Source organism: Nipponia nippon, unplaced genomic scaffold, assembly GCF_047370975.1.
Source record: "Nipponia nippon isolate SJK-2023a ecotype South Korea unplaced genomic scaffold, ASM4737097v1 scaffold_5, whole genome shotgun sequence".
In the NCBI taxonomy this organism is placed as follows: domain Eukaryota; kingdom Metazoa; phylum Chordata; class Aves; order Pelecaniformes; family Threskiornithidae; genus Nipponia; species Nipponia nippon.
Genome location: NW_028262369.1, coordinates 79,280,824 through 79,298,443, shown reverse-complemented (window position 1 = coordinate 79,298,443; position 17,620 = coordinate 79,280,824). Strand labels below are relative to the sequence as shown.

General features: G+C 35.5%; 1 protein-coding gene across 2 annotated transcripts in view; it reads left to right on the top strand.

Moving 5' to 3' along the window:
• Positions 1-17,620, top strand: part of B3GALT1 (beta-1,3-galactosyltransferase 1) — a 217,360-nt gene that overhangs the window by 88,426 nt on the left and 111,314 nt on the right. Inside the window, exon 2 of one of the 2 annotated variants that reach the window (XM_087734170.1) lies at positions 9,424-9,563. The exons of the other annotated variant lie outside the window; for it this stretch is intronic. The gene's annotated coding sequence lies outside the window, so the exon portion shown is untranslated. The remainder of the gene's footprint in view (positions 1-9,423; positions 9,564-17,620) is intronic. 2 annotated transcript variants of the gene reach the window in all.

Here is a 17,620-nt window from a genome sequence, read left to right as displayed (position 1 = left end):
GAGTCCTTGGTCCAAGATACTAAGTACTTTGAAATTCTCATGCAGATAGATAATCTCTGCTAAATGAGAAAGCTTTTCTGCTATGCTATGTTACATGTATATGCTCTCCTTTCCATGGGGACATAAATCCATACTACATCAGTGAAGTCAATGTAGCTAATTTATACCATCTGGGCATCTGACACAAAAAATAGCTACAAAATGATTTCCCAATGTAATATTCATAGAAATGACAGACAAACCTAAGAGGAAAAAAACCCCATTATTCAACTCATGACCGTGTATATTTGCAGCATTTGTTTTCATGATTTATCTTTTTACTTCGAGTTCGAAAATTCTAAAACTCAGTTTTTCCTCGCACAATTGTTAATAAAATGTATTACTGTAGGACTGAGGAGCTGAAGTTTAGTGAGGAATAATAGACTACATTAAATCTAATTGATCTTAGGCAGCCATGAGGGATATTGATAACAATGAGAAGCGACCTTAAAAATACTGAGCTCTTGCATTATATTTGTAGGATGGGTGAATGTTCTTTCTCAACTCCCCCTCCCAAGCACTCTTTACTTTTAAAAATCTAACTTTTGTATCACTGAGAATATTACATTATTCATTTGGAAATGAAAGAGAGCCTATTGATAAAAAAATACATTATTTTAGTTGTTTGTAAGTCCAGTATGGCTGATTTTGCTTAGTTTTCAGGGCTTCAAAAATTACTGGTTTTGTAAATTTTCACCACCCTCACAGTAAAGAACTTCTTCCTTATACCCAATCTAACCCTGCCCTCTTTCAGTTTGTAGCCATTACCCCTTGTCCTATCACTATGTGCCTTTGTAAAAAGTCCCTCTCCAGCTTTCTTATAGGCCCCCTTCAGGTAATGGAAGGCTGCTATAAGGTCTCCCCGCAGTCTTCTCTTCTCCAGGCTAAACAACCCCAAGCCTCTCAGCCTGTCCTCACAGGAGAGGTGCTCCAGCCCACATTTTGTAGTAGTAAAGAAGGTACTGAACTCACATGAGTGACTAAGCTTCTTGAGCCAAAATATTTGTCTTGCAACTTCTGTTCCTCACAATCAAACTCAACAAAAATAACAAAAAATCTAATCACAATTGAACAAAAAGTCCCACTGCTATGTTCTATTGAAACAAAATTGCTAAAAAAAAAAATTTCCACATTTTTATGCTTGCCTATAAGACTTAAATTCCTCCATCAAAACAATTAAGTTTGGGTAGTAATTCAGAGGGCTTTTGATCTACTAACTAGAGTGTCCTCATAATGAAAGCCAGACATAAAGAATTTTCTTATCTGTTGAAGCTTCTGAATATGGAGAATAAAGACAATAAAGGCAGTGTTAGAGATTTTCAGGGTTTGGGGCGGGGGGGGGGGGGGAGAGGAAGGTAGGGTAGAAAAATTCTGATAGGAAAACACCTGAACATCACCAAGATGAGAACATTGCCTATACAAAGGACTGTTACTTGCTTTAGAGTTTTTTTTCTTTTTCTTCTTCTTTTTTTCCTCCCCCCAGTGTTTTTACTAGACTCAGACCAGCCAGCCAGCACTTCAGCATGTGTTTCAGATTCTGCTTTTCTGGAGAGCCTTACCATAACTTTCTCACAGGCATTTATTTCATTTTTTCTTTTTTCTACTTTTTAAAGTTGAACTGCTTTACATGTTACAGGTTACACTGTCTTAAATATGTCTTGATTTTGTAGTTGTGTTTTGGTGGGTGGCAGAGGGAAATACAGGTGGCTAGGGAAGCTTACAAGTTTTTCTTGGAAGATTTGTGAAAATCTTTGTGTTTCATGCTAATACTATTTTTCTAAGAAATATTCTGATTGGCTAAACTGGCATATTAGCAAAGATTAACAAACTCATTTCCCATTGAGCTTTAGTTCCAGTTTAAAAGCACATTAATCTATAAGGCACTCTGGACTTCAAAGCCGGTGAATCACCTGCCTATCTATGGCATACGTAACCTTGGAATTCACAATATCCTCTATATTAGATTACTATTTGCCCCATTTTCTAGAACAATGCCAGACCCAGACTGATGATGTTACCTAGTTGATTGACCCTGCTTTTTTTGTTGTATCTGCCCTATTCCTTACATTATCTTTAGAAATCAAAAGCAAACTTATTTATAAAGCTCATTTAAGACATATGCCTCCGTAACTGATTCTTTTTACACCTGTAACTTAGAAAAGATTAATTCTTTTCCATTTGTAAAAGAAAATGTAATTGCCATATATTCTCAAGAGCCCAAATGGCATTCTTCCATCTGATTTTGTGCTTCCTTCAAATTGTACTATTTTAAAGAAGGAAAGGAAGGTGGAAAATCAAACGAGCTAGTTTGAATTTTATGAATAAACCCCCAAACCCCAGATTCTCAACACACAGATGAAAGTGAATTGTTTATACAATACTTCTAAAAGTCATACAGGAAGCTTGCATTTCTTTCTAGAAATGGAGTGATCAGGGAACTGATATAAATTCTCTAAGAATATGTTAAGCTAGATTCATTTATGTAATGCCATTGAAAAGCTTCACATTGGAAGACACAAATCTTTGAGTAAATCAAGATAAAATTATGACAGTTAACCAGAAAACAGGCATGATTTATTTCCTGTTTCCTGTTTAGGTACTTACATACTTCGCAACTCTCTCATTCTTCCTTACATTAGTTGGGAATCACAGGGTCTGGAATATATTTCTTACCATTGCACAAGTTAAGGAAGTCTCAAGGTCTCCATTTTATAGAAGAGGGAGAAGCCCAGAAGCCATGCAGGGAACCTGAGTTTCCCCGAGTCCTACTCACTGGCCTAACTCTGTTATAATCTAGATCTAATGGTAACCATGTCTTTGTCACTTCGAAACAGCAAACTCATTTTGAAAATATACATACCTACTTATTCAGTGCTATTAGGTAACATAAAAACATTATGTTTCTGCTTATTATTTTCCCTGATATCAGTTATCTTCCAAATAAGGTGGAACTTTTAAAATTAATTTTAGCATGACCTGAATGTGTGTGTTTTTAAAAACAGTTCTGCTAAAAAAAATTATTGATCAGATTAGTCCCATGTGTCAATTGTGATCACAAGAGTTTCTAGAGACAAGAATCTCTTAATTAAATTGAGCAGGTATGACCTTAGTTTGAAATTAACTTCTTCACAACTTTTTGGCCTTCCAGAACACAACAGGGTATGGTGGTCTCTGGAGCGTGCCTGAAGGCTTGGTTTGAGCTCTTAGCTCTTCTGCCCATTGCATCTATTTGCTCTTTCCTATCCTACATCATTATAAAAAATTTCTCATTTACTACTCACCACAATAAACATCAGGAGCATTTGGTACGACAAGTTTTACTGCCAGATAGGCCAATGCCTCTGTCAGGAGGAGGGCTGGAGGCAAGAGAACAGCAGAAGTGAAAGAGTGTAAGACTATTCATGGGCTGTGATTCTGACTCAAACAAACCACATATGCCAAAGAGAAAGTGTCTGAGTCAGTTTTCTGAGCCTTTCTACCTTGTTAATTTGGTCAGCAAACAACTTAATGATCCTGATAAACTTGCTTTCAGACTCCTATCTTGGATGTGCTACTCACAGGAGGAGCAGGCAGAGAGAAGAAACAAAGCACTGCTCTTTCCTTCCCTCACACTATCCAAACTCTGTTTGCACCTTCAGTTCCCCTTCTGTAACTTTCACGATGTTATTCCTCTGTTCTCTTTCTGTGTAGCACATTTCAAAACATGATTTCTCGTGTGTAACCAGGGAGAGGGAATACTTTGCTAAGGAGAATAAAATCAGAGAGAGAGATATCTCTTGAAACTAGTTTAGGACATAATGTGGAAGTTTGGAGGCCGCATCACATAGGGGATACCAGGACCAGAGGGACCAGGAAAGAGGGAGACTGAGGTTCAGATTACCATTTCAAAGTTCATCCAACTCAAAAACATATACCACAGATGGCAGCAAACTGGTAATGCAGGCACCGTTAACTTCTTACAAGCTACTGATTCTCATTTTACATACTTGTTTATACATAGCCCATTCAGCCTTCATCAGCAGAGGTGTCTGAGATTTGTAATGCGAAGGTTCATGGATACATGAATATTTGAGCTTTTTTAATTTTATCCAAACAAGTTTGTTCTACTTTAATCACAATATAACTAGCTTTCAAAATATGATACATGTCTTCAGAAAGCACAGTCAGGGGGTAAAATAGGTACTAAGTAAAATCTTATTAATTGTATGCAAAGTGAAAAAAATTTCATATAGAGCAGCGCATGAGGGTAATCATAGTTATAAAGAGGAAAAAAAATCACATAATTATTTAAGGCACAGAGATTAACTATTTGGAATTCCTACCAGCAAGCAACTAAATTAGTAATAGATACTGGTATTTCTCAAATACTTGGTAGTAATTAATACAAGATGATACAAGACATTTCAAAATAAAAAGGAATCAAGAAAAGACTTTTTTTAAAAGTATAAGTCAGCATAATGAGCTAAAAACTAAGAAATAAGACCCTCTTAATTTAACAGTAATTTTTAATCTACTTAAAAAGAGGCAGAAATATCAAATGATACATTTGAGATAGTTTTGCAGCTAACAATTAATCTGCTGTACATATGAACAATATTCAGGGCAAAAGAAAATATAGCCTGTTGCACTACATAGTAATTAGCAGATTAATTAAATACAATAAGAACTGTATTAAAGACCATGCCTTAGAAGAAATTTCCCATCTCAAGTGGCCAACTAGTATGATCAGTTTTCACATCAAACTACAGTATTTCTGGAGCACAGATTAGCATCAAGATGGACTCAGTAGTGCTACAATGGTGAAAAGAAGTACAGAATCAGTCCTTTTTATACAAAGGATTGTGAAAGGAATAAAAAACCATGGAAAGTGTAAGCATATTTAATTGTTCAATTGTGTTAAAAGAGGTTAAAAGGATTAAAAATAAGTAACTACTTTTTTTCAATCGACAAAGCATCAGATGTTATTTATTCTTTCATCTGGAAACTGAAGACCAGTTGCTTGGACATCAGTTATTGAAAAAATCATTGTGTGAAAGTTAAAATGCCCACTGGAAAAGCATAGTTCAATTAAGCATAGTCTGCACAGATCAGTCAGAGAAGGTCATACTTTACTGACACGCAGGAATACTGTGAAGATGTTATTGCAACGACTGATGAAAGGAATTCAGTAGATTTATGATACCCTGATTTGACAGCACCCTACCCTCAGAAAATAATGTCTATAGGACAGTGTTAGAACATAGGGAGTAAATGAGACTGCTAGTTAAAAATAAGAGATGGAAAAAATGCATTTGAAAGCTTGTTTTTTCAAGCTGTTTTGGGGGGAATTATGTAGGTCTAAAAAACTTATAGTATGCCCATATTATTTGGTTTGGGACAAGGATACTGATTCTTTCCTTTTAAATTGCAACTGAATTTCAAGGTGATCATATTATCTAGATGAATCAGTAGATGACAATCAAAGTTTAATCTATACAAAAGTAAACCCATATAAAGGATATAACATGCATACATCTTGCGTAGTAGTGCCATACAGAAATGAGGTGTGAAAAATCACTGAGCAGTGCCCTTCTGTGTATTGCCAAGGACAAAGCAGCAGCATCTGATACTATCCAAACTATGAAACACAATGCAAACATGGACTTGTTTCGGGTATTTAAGATGCTTAATAGGGACCAGCTGGGCAACTACTTATCACAGGAAAATAATACTGCTTTGTCTCATGCCGAAACATGAGATTTTTACCAAGTATTTGGACAAACTCAGTTGTAAATTCACTGGTGTATACCTACATCTAGCAGCTTTTGCAATGCCTGCCTGGAAGATATAGCAGTGTAAAATTATTTTTCATAAATTCTATCAGTGCCTTCTATGGAACAAAAAAAATCCCATAAAAATATTAAGCTACCTGATACAACTTAGAAGAGCAGATCTAGTACAGAATTTTAAGAGTTTTTGATATCACAGGAAAAGTGTCATCTTCTATGAAATGCAGCAAGTTTTCAGAGTAATTGCTGAAGAGCTCTATCAGATCCACATTAGAAGTTCTTTTAAGATTTCCCTGTAGCTGAAACTTGTGTTATCACTGAAGTATTTAAGTTACATAAAAAAGAATATTGATTTTTTTCCTAGATGAGACTTGAGACAGTATAAAGAAGTAATCAGAATTATGAAAAAGACTGTCAAAGAAAGTCAAACTGGGCCAGAGAATCAAATTCTGAGTGCAAGAGATGAGCTTGAAACTAGAATAAGGGATAACTAAAGGTCAGATAAAACAGACATATCCACAGTGATGGGACAGTATCCCAAGATTCCTAGAATCAATTAAAACTTTCTTTTTTTTTCTGAACTTTTATTTCCCCTTGATGTGGCCTGAAGGGAAATTTTTTTCCTACCTTTGTGAAGGTAGGTTTGTTTCTTAAAAGATGCTATGGTCCTTGGAGCATTCAGCCCTGCTGTAGGTACTGTACACACAGAGGGATCCTTTCCCCAGGAGCTCAAGACTCCAGACCCTAACGTGCTTTACTGTACTTTACAGCATGTAGTGTGTAAACACTAGTTAGTACCCTGAACCCTATACGTCAGAAACTGAGATTTCCAGATGGCAAAGAAACTGATCTGACTTGGTTAGTGAGACAGTATTGTAGAAGCTAAAGGAACTAGAGCAGATGGAGTGACACCCCTATCTGATTATTTCTGAGCAATGGGAAGGGTGTAGTTCAGGTATGGGGAAGCACTCCCGCTCATTATCATTTTAACCAAGCCATTTTTATGTAAAGGTTTTAAACCAGAAAACCAAGTTACCATGGAAACTGATTGAAGCAGAGACTTACTGTAAATTCTTTTCTAGATAAGGATAACAGGACTGGCAGGTGGGCTGTAAAAGGAAAATGAGTGCAATATAGAGTTAGGCATGATGGTCTGTTTCTTTTCCTAAAAGTATGTCTTTTATAGCTCTGCTTTATCTCTACTATTTTCTACAGTGATGTATTGAACATATTTTAAAAGAAGCTCCCACCCCAATGAACCTTTTATTTTGTCATAATCCTATTTGCAAGGAGATGTACGTGCTCTAGAGAAAAGAGCTGCAGGGCAGGGCACTCCACTTATTTTCCCAAATTATTATGTCTTGCCAGAATCATCAGGGAGGAAGAGCCATCACTCAGGAAATAGATTTGCATAAAGTGCCCTTTGCTGCCAATGTTTATATTTTGCTCCTGAAATATGCTCTAGGTATGTTCACACCATAGCACAGTGCTCTCTTTGTACAATACGGAAGAAGGTAACAAGGCAATAAAGTGTTTTTAGTGAAGAAATAGCCCTTTTCCCTTTGTCAAAAATTTTCAAAATATACCTATTTGCTGCAATCCTATTCAAAGTCAAAATGATTTGGCCCTGTAAATATCTTTCTTAGTCTGATAGATGGTGGTAAGAATAACAGAGATTACACAGCCACCAAAACATGGTGCCAGAGTTTTAAGAAGGGAAATTGGCAGAGAATGAAGAACAGCCGAGCATGTACCTTTTCCACTTGGAAGAGTTAGCTGTCAGCACTGGAAAACATTTCAGCATATGAATATGCAATATTTTTTTAAATCTGTGCCGGGTGTTTCTACCTGCTGGGCTTAATTTCAGAATCTTGTGTTATCATTAGAGAAAAATAGTTTCTTTTCCAATATAATTTTCTACCAAAAGGAAGGCGGGAGAAAGGGGAGATTCTTACTTGGACTCATCCTGATACTATTCCAGCCTGAAGTTTCTGCTTCTTGGTTCCAGCTCCCAGCTGGAGCTGTGTTTGTACATGCCCTCCTGACATAAGCCATAAAGCAATTTTCCTCTGGATTTTAAGAGGTTTGCTGTCATCAACAGTCATAGTTGGTCCCAGTGCACTAGAATCACAATAGACAGTCACCTTTTCCAGCATGTTTGCCTTACAGCTAAAAGTAATGGCAACAGCTGGTTTTGTTGTCAAAAGTAAATATACTTCTCACTTTCAGTCTCTGCCTTCCTCAGCACTGTGGGGGTGGGGACATGACAGATGGTTCCTGCTAACTAATCACAGAAAACATGGTATTTGGTGTATGGCATGAATTTCTAGGCAAATAAGAATGCTTTTCATTTCATATCCTCCCCGTGAAAAGCTGGACACCTTAATAAAATGTGACATGCTCTAAGGAAACACATATTACATGTTAAAGTATATGAAGAGGTGACTAATAGTAGAACTGCGATAAATGATGCACAAGATACCTGTTACTTGTCATAAGTGAATTTTGATGACTGTGTTTGTTATATGTAAAGCTTTTTGGCAGTGAGACAAAGGGAAACACGGAGCCAAATTCTGTTCTTTGTAGGCTAAGTTCATCTTTGATTCAGGGCTCTGTCCACTGTACCATATTTGTGTGTCTCTGAGCCACAGAAAATTGCCTTGAGATGCAACACTCAAGGACTCCATGCATTAAAGCGTAGAACCATTTTTGTCATTTAAAAGAAGCCATTTTAAGTATTTCTATGCTTTTTTTTCTTCATTCTGACATAAATTCTACTGGAAAATGGCCAACAAATACAGCTGTTGTCCTTCTCAAGAAAATCAGTTCCCCATGAATGTAGAAATTACTTTAAAGATATACTTTTAATTTTAGAAAAGATGTCCCAAGAGTCTACAGTTTAATTCAATTAAAGTTCCTTGGTGCCATTATATGTTCCAAAATTTTAATTATTTTTCATACCTGCTTGTATGACAAAAATATGTCGTTTCAAATAATCATGATCAAATTCCCCATACAGGTGATTTTTAACTATCCTGGACTTAAAATTAAGGAAATAAGAGGATTAGAAATGAGAATGCTGGGAATAGCTAAGGTCATAAAACAGGACAATACAATTTTAATTTACAAACTCTTGCCTAAAGACATGATTGTTCAAAAGCAAATGTGGGGAAGAGAGGCACAAGAGATGAAGGAGGGATTGTTAGGAATTAGGGAAAAGCCAGGAAATAAGTTCTGGCCAAATAAAAAACCAAACACCAAAGAAAGATAAAACAGAAAAGGAAACAGACAAACCTCCTTTAAATTGCAATTTAGAAAAGGATAATTCTTGCAAGCCAGATCAGAATTCTGTGAAAATCACTGAACCCTGCAGAGGTGTCTCAGGTAGGCACCTTGTTGTAATCTTCAAGATCAGGCCTAAAAGAAAACAGATAAATGTTGCAACTAAACTAGTCTGTGGCACTTCTAAATATGACTGGTCTCTCTGAAAGTGTTGCTTGGGCTTCCAAAGGACTTGCCAAATACTAGTAGTTTCTGTTTCTCATAAGCCCACATGTTTTGTTTTCTAAGACACTTACATTATTTGTCAATAATCAATTGATATTTGTCAATGCAGGTTTATCAATATACAGTCCGCACTGGTTTCATATGTGACAAGGAGGCAAGCAAACAGTGGAGAACGGCAGTAGATACGATGCAGATAAGCAAGAAAGAAAAATTAAGGACAAAAAGACAGAGCAGTTTCTAAAAAATCAGGTAAGGAATTCAGGTGATTCTGTATAAAGTGTAAATTTTACAAAGAATTGTATCAAATAGTTTATGGTTATCTTGCCCTTCCTAGTATTTCTGAGATTTACTGCTTGAATTCCCAGGCGATCTACAGACATTAAAAACAAAGAAATAAAAATCCCCAGTCAAGCCTCCCAAACTACATGAAACTCATTATTACTGTTACATCATACCAATTGTATGTTGCACAATTCATGATAATGCAATATTGTGTTCATGCTAACGTTTTGCAGTTTGGCAAGATTACCACACATTGAGACATTCTGCCTATTCCTTTGTATGTTGTTGATTCTTGCAAAATGACAGCTGCTGCATTTATGTTAAAAAAAGGCTCAGAGTATCAGCAAGGATGCTTCTAGTGGGAGAAGCAGCATAATACAACTAGAGTTTCTTTAGGACGTGCAATATTCATCAGTTACAAACTTGGGAATGTCATATTGTAAAAGCTACATGATAAAAGATGCTGTGTGGTGTTACAGCTGATTCCATTTGCCATATGGCATGTTATTACTTTGTATTACCTTGGGGAGCGCGCTAAAAGTGAAAGGAGAACAGAACACACTGAAGGTATATAGAATAATAAGCACGAATTGTATAGTTCTTAATTATAGCAATAAGGTCTGTAACTGAAATGGAGATGGAACTAAATACGAAGTCCAATGTGTGCTATACTACTCTCCAGCTATTGAAAAGTAATAAACTCCTATCAGGAATATTTAAACAGGAAGAAATTGCCAGCCACCATATGTAAAAGCCTACAGACAACCTCAAAGCAGGTTGACTCAAAAGTCAGCAAATGCTATGTGCAACGCTACACACATTACCATAATATGGTTTTACATCAAAAATACAGTTTTACGTGGTGTAGGCTGGAGAAAACGTTACATCGGTAATCTCTAAAAATGAGAGTCCATATGCACAGCTATAATAAAATCATCAAATGAATGATTAGAACAATAAAGTTGGGGGGAGTATTTGCTGAAAACACGTAAAGTAAAAGAATCCTAAATTAATTGTGTCAATTTGATATCAGGGTGAGCGAGCTGTTCACAGGGCCTAAAATCCCAAAACAAACATCTCCAAATTTAAAAGCCTTTCCTGTTACAAAATATCAGAATTCACAAGCAGATTGTTATTAATGTGGCCAAAACTTAGCCAAGATTTCAGGAAAGTAGGTGCAATGAAAAAATACTTTGTATTTCATGTGGCAGTATTTCCCTGCAAATTCAATTCTTCCCATGTCAGTAAATTGAGCTTCACCCCTCCCACCCTGCAGTGCCACCTTTGGAGGTGTAATCTGTAGTCTGACTCTGAAGCAAAATCCAAACAAGATCATTCTTTGGGAGCTATTATTCAATCACCACTTAAATTTTAAATGACAAATTTTGTGATACCAAATAATGGAAATGTACAGACTTGCTGATTTATGAAATAGTTTGGCTCTAAACACCATAGTCCATTAGATGAGGCATTTCAAGATCTGTTACAGGAACAGAATATTTTAAAATTATTCATGCTAATTATGCAGTGCTTCAGATGACATCTTCAGAGCTATCATCTATTCGAGTGTTCAGTTTGAGCAGCCAAAAAGTAGATCGTTCTCTTTAGCCAGATCTTTAGCAGGAATAAATCAGAGAAATTCTGAACTCTCAGAACTCTCAATATTTCCTATTATGGGTTATGGATTTTGCTTTCCTGTTAGTTTTTACCAGCAATTAGGAAGATAACTACTTTTTTTTTTTTTTTTTTGGTAAGTCATCCAAGTGACTCAATGTCATTTAAAGATAACAGAACCTCACAGTAAAATGAATAGAGGATCATGTAAGGCCCTTGTAAGCTTCACCCTCCTTGCACTCGCTACCAAAACCCGCTGGGTACAGTTTACCAGTCTCAAGGTTTGACACTGCACTGGTTTACATTTGTAAATACTTGTAGCCCAGTGGTGGCAGGAGGGGCTGAACTGCAATTGCTGTGCAAATTACTGCATCCATTTCCATTTCTCAGCTAATGTTAACACCAACTCATGACACATTTTCCACTGTATTATCAAAATCTATGAAGTTTTCACACATTTCAGTCTGAATGCCACTCATGCTTATTCCACACATAATCTTCTGTTCCAGCCATAAAAAAGGCTGATGCAAAAATGACTGATGTCACTAAATGAGGGTTGTTATTCAGTGAGGGATATGAAGAGGGAGGGAGGGAAGGGAGGGAAAAAGCCAGTTCTCGCTATTGTACTCAAGGGTGTTCTTTGCTTTTAAGTTAGCAGGAATCTTGAATATGTGTTAACTGACAGCTCAAGTTTAAAGACTCCATGTTGCAAACATATTTGCTGAATTAGCAACATTTGTCTATTATTGTCTTCTTTAAAGGAAAGCTATCTATTATTAGAAGAAAGAGTAATATTTGCATATTTTTCCTTCTAAGAATGTATTCCATTCCATGCTAATGAAAGATAACTAGTGTTTGTCAGAATTAGTGTTTACCTTACCCCAATAAATTGAGAATTTACAACTACATTTTAAATGCTTTGATTTCTGTTATTCTGATAAACTCTGTTACCTTGACAACAAGCATAAATGAATGCGTTATTTCATGATAAATTTTCAGTGCAGCAGTTTTAAATTGGTGATGGAAAAATAACTTTTTCAAAAATACTTAGTAATTTCTTCTGAAAAGATAAAAATGTTTAATTACATATCAGAAATGGAATGCCAGTATGAATTCTTCAACCTAAAATCTTACCATAAATTGCTAATTATTACGACTTATTTTTTTAATAAACGTACAAACTATTCAAATTTCATATTGAACAACTCAGGAAAACATCAAGCAAATAATAAATGGAAAATTTTAGGAGTTGAACTCAAGAAAAGAATCATGTTCCAAAGTTTTCTCATGACAGACAAAGTTTTTTCTGCTAGTTCAATTCATTTAGGCAGTTAATTTTTTTGATTAATTGATCATGACAGTATTATAGGATAATATTGATCATATTAGATGTGTACACTTTCGAAGTCTGCGAAAGTTTAAGAAAACGCAGATAGGCCAAAAATTTGCTATGCTTCAGAGCAAGAATGTTCAATTACATTTAGCAGGAAAATCACAAGTAAAGTATTTTAATCTAACCACAGTGTTTAAGTAACCAAGGAGTGAACAGTGACAGTATCTTAAGAGAATTTCAGAGAGGACAGAATCTTAAAGACATGACCTATTTAGGTTGTACACTGTGCATTATAAAACCATACTGTCAGCTATGCACCCTGGTTTTAGTGAAAATGCAGCATTTAAAAATTTGGAACACCGGTTATATAAACTGGAATAATAAAGTTGTTAGTATGGTCAACCTCTGACTTTCACTTCCAGAGGCACTAATATACTCAATTTTATAAATACACCTCTACTTGAAAACTTGGAAAACAAGCAACTGCCCTGTGCTTTGGAGGTGCCTAAGACCTAACTAAATACAATTTCTGTATCTGTTTTAGGGCTTGTTTTGATATGTATTCAACTGTCAATTCTTATATGCTTCTTCCAAAACAATGCTCTGCTGGATATTTGCGGTGTAGTATGAACAGATGCTATTCCTGCTCTGCTGATTCATGTTAGAGGACTTGTATCTTTGATGGATTATGAAGAGTGGATGAAACCATAAGTGAACAACACAGTATAGTAAACAAAATATTTAGGATTTCACTGCTTTTTCTGAATGAAGTTATTCACAGCAGATCATAGACCGGTGCTTCCACACTATTCTAAATCCAAGTCTTTTTATGCCATCAAAAGCTGACAGACTCTCAAGGTAAATGACTGGTGGAGTCTCACATGCTGATCACTGAGCATGATCTGTATTTGCTGTAGTCCAGAAGAAACCTCAATATCATTTGAGAGTAAGGACCACAATATGCCCTTAATGGTCCAACAATGTTATTTGTAATACCAGGAATTTTCAGGGGTCTAGAAAGCAGATCCTGTTTTGCAAGCATGGCTTTTTAACTGCAATACCTACATTGCATGTTTGGCCAGTCGTCACTAGTAGAGTACTGAACGGTTTCCTATCCTTTTGTTCCCAAAGAGGTACATGTATGTGTTTGATATAATGTGTAGGATCCAAAAAAAGGAAAACAATTATTTGAAGTAAACAACAGAATCTGAAAAATGAACAAGATTAAAAGTATAGAACGACGTGTTCTGAGTGAGTTCATTTTATTTGAATGCTCAGGTACCACAATGAAGGCTCTGCCACCCTTATTTACACCCTCATCTCCAAGAACCCTTCATCTTCTGCTCAAGCCTGCATCTTAAAAGTAACATTAAGTGCTTTCCTGGAACAGACTAGTGAACTACATGCTCAGATGATCTCTATAATTTCTTATTTTTAAAGCCATGTGACTGCAATAACATCATGCTAGCAACAAATTATGTTATAAATTGTCCATAACTGTATAGAAATAAACCTGCAAGGTATCTAAGTCTCCATCAAAATGGAATAAAATGGAAGAGTTTTTTTTAAACTGGAAAATAAAAGACTGAACATTGTGCTTAGAATGAAAATAGCCTTTTGTAATTCTTTGCTTACCACACCAAAGGACCATCTGATTTCTATGAAGTGAGTTAAAACATAAGAGGTATAAATTCCTTTTTGCTGTTTAGAATATTATTGATTTTTTTTTGACATCACAGATGACAGTAAATGTGATTAATGACTGCTGATAATTGGAGTTTCATTCCAGTGGTTATTGCTTGTCAGTAACAATTAATAGCTCCACAAAAACCCCATTCATTTCACAATATTAAAGAATGATGGCTTGTGGGAATTATGCTAAACTAGCACTTTCAATTAGATTTTGAATTTTATAGTATATTGAATAACAGTTTATGGTTTTATAATAGCAGTGATGCTTTATTGTTGTATGGCAATCACTCTCATTACATGTATGTTTATTTGGAGAATTACAATTTTTATAGTCGTATTAAAAATAGTCAATTGCATGTTACCATTTCTTTAAAAGTATAGAGTGTTTTGGTCTTTATCAGTAAAGATGACTTTGAATGTTAGTTACATAGGTTTTGTCCCAGTATTTGATAGGCAAGATGCAATGGTTAAGGGATGCAAAAAAAAGTTCCTCAGTATCAAGCACCAGCTGGTATGGCATGTGGCACAGCCACCCAGTTGCAAGTCTCCTGCCTACAGTTGGCTGGCCTGTAGGTACAAGGCAATAACTGTCTCATCTGATCATTTCCAGAACTGTAGGAAGAGAGGAGGGGAAATCTTCAATAAAGGGAAAGATACTGATTTTGGAGGGTCACTGAGAAGCATCCTCACCTTTGGCCTTTTCTCCAGTAACTAACTTCCTGCAGTCAGAAGGAAAAAAACAAACAAACAAACAACAACAGGAAGGGAGAAGGAATCAAGGACTGGCATGGAGGAGCACATAGGGGAGAGGGAAAGAGTTGTGTAAGATAAAGTAAAACAAAGTAGATACAAAATGTCACCTGAATCAGGACAAAACGGTGCATAGAGTTTGATGTGAGAGACTGGAAAGGGTATAGTTCTTTTCTGTGACAACATTAAACTTAATAGAGCAAATTTTTAAGTTTCTTAACTGAGAAACTAGCAGGCTCTGAAGTTTAACATGCTTATAAGATAAATCTTGAAAATATAAGTATACTAATAAAAATTCTGGCCCTCAGGAAGTCAGTACATTTCTAACATTGACATCTATATTGTCAGGATCTGAGTCATAGATCATCTAATATAGTTCAACAAAGTGGAAAAGGGAACAATGTGGAGAAAGAGCTTTATAAAGTTAACTTCTTAATTAGCAAGGCACATACTGATTTCACTTGCATAAGCGCTTCTGCCTAGGACTCTCCTTGACTTCTATTCTTTGATGCAGAGAATACAATTTCTATGAGAATACTCTAAAATGTTTCTTCTGCTTTGTCTTTTATTTCAATATGCTCTTAAAATTTACTGATATTTTTAATTATTTTTCTAATTCAATCTTATTTACACAAATTAGCTAAAGAATCTCCCAAATAAAGAAAATTCTAGTAATTCAATCTTGTAATATTCTTCCAGACAATGAAGTTATCCTAGTGTCAAACAAGGCAAGATGAGAATCTGTCCCGTGAAGCACTGAATTATTTTAGTAAACTAGGTTAAGGAAAAAGTCAACAGTTATAATGACTGTGATAATTCTAACGAAATTCCAAGTCAAAACCGCAGCCCATTGCACATTCTATTTAATATAATAATTCTCCATCCAGTAATGATCATTTCCAAGTCAATGCCAAACTCTGATTGAAGTCAATGAGAACAGGAGCACGACCTTTCTTATTACTGTTTGATTAGTTTGTGCAAATTTGCAAAAGCAGAAAATTACTGCTGGTGATAGGGGAACCTTAAAAGATGTACTTGTTCGTTTCATTGGAAAAATCATAATGCAGAAGTTTGGATGATTATACAGAGATATGTAAGCCTTTTTGCTTTATTTTCATCCTGGCCTTAAGACCATTTGTTCAGAAATATTTTTTCTTACAGTTTCATGATACTACTATTAGTTATTTGTTGTATACGAGCACCTAATGGCCCTAATTAGTATTTGTTCTACTGTGGCAGGTGCTGTATAGACCATGGTGAAACTAAGTGAAGAATAAGATGGGACTAAATACAAAAAATAACTAGCTTTGCAATTCCCAAGGTAAATTTTGGCTAAGCGTAGGTTAGGTGTTATTTTAGAACAATTGTTTTTCTTATAATTTCTTTTCAATTCCCAATGTTTATTTGGAAAATAAAACACAAAAAAAATGCCATTGAATAAATTCACAATTATGATGTAAAACATTATGATTAAAAAGAACAAAGTAATCTGATACAAAAAGACACCAAAGTTAAAAAATGCAATTCAGTTCTGTTCTTTGATCTAACCTAATAAACCTTTAATCTTTCTATTGTAGAACACAAATTCAGGCATTGCAATGCCCGTAGATCCAATTCTGATCTTTTATTCAGACAAATAATTTTCACTCCTCAGTAACTCTCAGGTTTGATAATACCAACAAAAAGAGTCCCACTATATATGTCCCATATCCAGCACTGAATTTATCGTTTGGGGGCTACTTATTTTATGATTGAAGAATTTCTTTTACAAGAGAAAAATTAAGATTTTTCTTCTTTATTTTCTCAATGCTTAAACATGGAACTTTTATTCCTTTTCCCCAAAATCCATACTTCGCATTCCTTCTGTGACATACTTAATAATTTTTTAACTGCAATGTTAAAATACATTATGCTGCTCAGTGTCTTGAAGTCACAATGATATTCAGCCTTCCTTGGAAGAGAGAACTTTTCACTTGCACTCTGTTTTTAATTCAGTTCAGCTACAATACAGGAAAATTGAGCAATAAACCATAAAGTCAAGAATAGGCTTCTTTTTCTATATATATGTAAAGGTAATGTTACTTGAAGTCAGTAAAAGCAGTGGTTACTCGGCACCTGAGAAGACTAGGTATTGCTAAGATTCTCCAGCCAAAGATCTCAAGGTCAGTTAAATATAAGTTAAGATCCTAAGAAATGGCTGTATCCTCATTTTCTTTAGCACAGTATTAGCATTATAAGTGTGTGAAGTATTTATAAGATTCTTAATAAATTCAGTCACTTCTGAATGGTAACCCTCAAAAAATGTATAGCAGGGAAGGGCTCCAGGAACAGAAACGTCAACTTGGAAGTAAGTTTCTCTAATGGAAGAAAGCTTATATTCTATTTGCTTCAGGTTATAGAAGCACGTTTACTTAACTCAGTCAATTCTGAGTGATAAACAAAGGGGACTTTCTTATGCTGCACACACACTGGCCGTAGCCACCTCAGGGCTCTGACTAAACTTAAGTGTCTGTCCCAAAAAAGAGCAACATGATTAACCTTTCATTACAGTGCTCTTCCTTAAGAGATTAAGGTAGACTGTAAAATTTATGCTCTGCAGTCAGCAAGGGGCAGCATACTCCTCTGTGGAAGAAAT